Source organism: Octodon degus, unplaced genomic scaffold (genome assembly GCF_000260255.1).
Source record: "Octodon degus isolate 3935 unplaced genomic scaffold, OctDeg1.0 scaffold00200, whole genome shotgun sequence".
Classification (NCBI taxonomy): Eukaryota; Metazoa; Chordata; class Mammalia; order Rodentia; family Octodontidae; genus Octodon; species Octodon degus.
Window position 1 is genome coordinate 4,039,503 of NW_004524776.1, and position 2,423 is coordinate 4,041,925.

Sequence of the window (2,423 nt, forward strand, 5' to 3'; positions counted from 1 at the left end):
CTTCAATAACTTGCTTAATCCATATTAATAAAGCAAATATATTTTTTTTCTCCTTCAGTACTGGGATTTGCATCCAGGGGACAATAAGCTACATCCTCACCCCTTAAATTTTTTTTTTAAATTCTGAGACAAAATCTTGTGCTAAGTCTTCCAGGCTGAAGTCAAAACTTGTGACCTTCCTGTCTTAGCTTCCCAAATAGCTGTGGTTACAGAATTGCACCACCATTCTTAAGATGAATCTTGATGTTGCCTTTTTTTCCCCCCACTTACGTTACAAAAATGAGAAGTCACCTGGTTAATGATTTCAATGCCAAATTTTCATCCCAATCATACTTATATGCACAAAAGAGATAACATTTAGAAGAATTTAATAAGTAATGAAGATTAAAATGAATAAAAAATTTTAAAAAATTAAATAAGTAATGAAGGATCCCCATAAACAGGTAAAGATAACATATACCATATTCCAAGTGAAAGTATCACTCTTATACTTTCTAGCTGGGGATGGTGGTACATTCCCAGTAGTCCAAGCTGCTTAGTGGCTGAGATGGGAGTACCACTTGAGCACACAGCTTTGAGATGAGCCTGGGAAACAGAGACTCAAAAATTTTGTGTCTCAAGATTTTTTTAAATCGAAAAATCTTATATTTGTAATACTTATTAGATAGAAATGATTATAGGGTATAAACCTCATTGCCCTCATATATTTCTCAGAATAATCCTATTCCACCAATAACAGTAGTCAGAGTAATTTGTTGCACTTAATCAAAAGCCATTTAATTTTCATATATGCTAAATCATGTCACATCAAAAATTTCATATATATAATTCAAACAAATAATATTTAAATTTAGAAATGAAGCAACTAGTGTTGCGTTTACAACACTTTCCACCCTAAATATTAAAAGAGCATTTTGGTCCCATGGCTCAGAGGAATATGACAGTAACACAGTATTAGAAAATGAACAGGGCCAGGGATGTAGCTCAGTGCCACAACACCTGCCTGGCAAGCACACGGTTCTGAGTTTGATTCCTGGTACAGAAAAGAAAAGGCAAAAATAGACCCTTCCATCAAGAATAATAAAATGGCAATATTCAGACATGGCAAGCTCTTGCTGACCTCGTATAGAAATAAAGAAGAGCAATCCAGCAGTCCCAGGTCCAAGAGGGCTTTGCCACTTATAGAACCAATTCCTGGACCCCAAACATCCATAGAATCTATAACTAACATATGCCAGCAATTAGCAAAAGGTAGTGGATTTTCCTATTATTTGGCAACTGAATGAATTTCTATTTTAATATTGTGTGGGTTTTCTTGCTGTACAGAATGGACATAGAAGAGGAAGAACAAGTCACCACTTACATATGATTTCAGGACTCCGGGAAAGGAATAATCACTGCAGCTCTAGAACACATGTGAACAGGTGGACCTCACTCTCAGACAACCACATTGTATGCACCATGAACTGTAAATATTAACATGTGCAGGTCTACCCAATGGTTTGAGAAAGGCCCAACTACAATTGTTCTATCCAACTCTTAGATACCACTACCTGGTCTAGTACAGCTGGAGAAAAGAATGAAATGAAGCTCTTCTGAGGGAAATATGCAAAAGCCAGGGAAACAAAGTCCATCCTCAAGAAAATACTAGAATTTTCCAGACTTGAGGCCCAGAGCTGGTCAAAGTTAGAGCTACCTGCATATAGGGATGATAGTGAAAGGGAGATCAGCCCAGACTTCTCAGAAGCAGTTAGAGACAAAAGGTGACAGAAAGAAATCCACCAAGTACTTTAACTCATTTAACAATGTTCTTGAGTTTTTGCTCTGTGTTAACACTGTGCTGGACATCTCAGATATAAACATGAGTAAAAAATTCTTCCTCCAAAGAGCTCATAGTGGCTGGGCATGGTGCCAAATGCCTGTAATCCCAACAATTTGGGGGGCTGAGGCAGAAGAAATACAAGATTGAAGCCAGCCTGGGCAGGTTATTAAGATTTAGTGAGACTCTGTCTTAAAAAAAAAAAAAAGAAGACTAGTGATGTAGCTCAGTGGCAGGTTCAATTTCCAGTATAATGAAAAGTGGACAGCATCATGCAAAATGAATTTGAAGACTTCTGGCAAAAACATAACCTCCTCCTTTGGCAAGAACTCCTGAAAAATCCATCCAGAAATGTTTGTGTTAGAATTTAAAAATAAATAAATAAAACAAAACAGAAAAAACTACAAAGGCTATCCTTCTCCTCACAGTAAATTAGAATAGTAACTCTACTTTTCTTGTACTTGTTGAAATCAGGCAGATGAAAATACGATTCCTGAGAGGCAAAGAAAAGAAATGAGAACTCAGAGCCAAGGATGTAGCTCAGTGGCACAAGTGTCTGCCTGCAAGCGCAAGGTCCCTAGTTTGATTCCTGGGAGACGGGGAG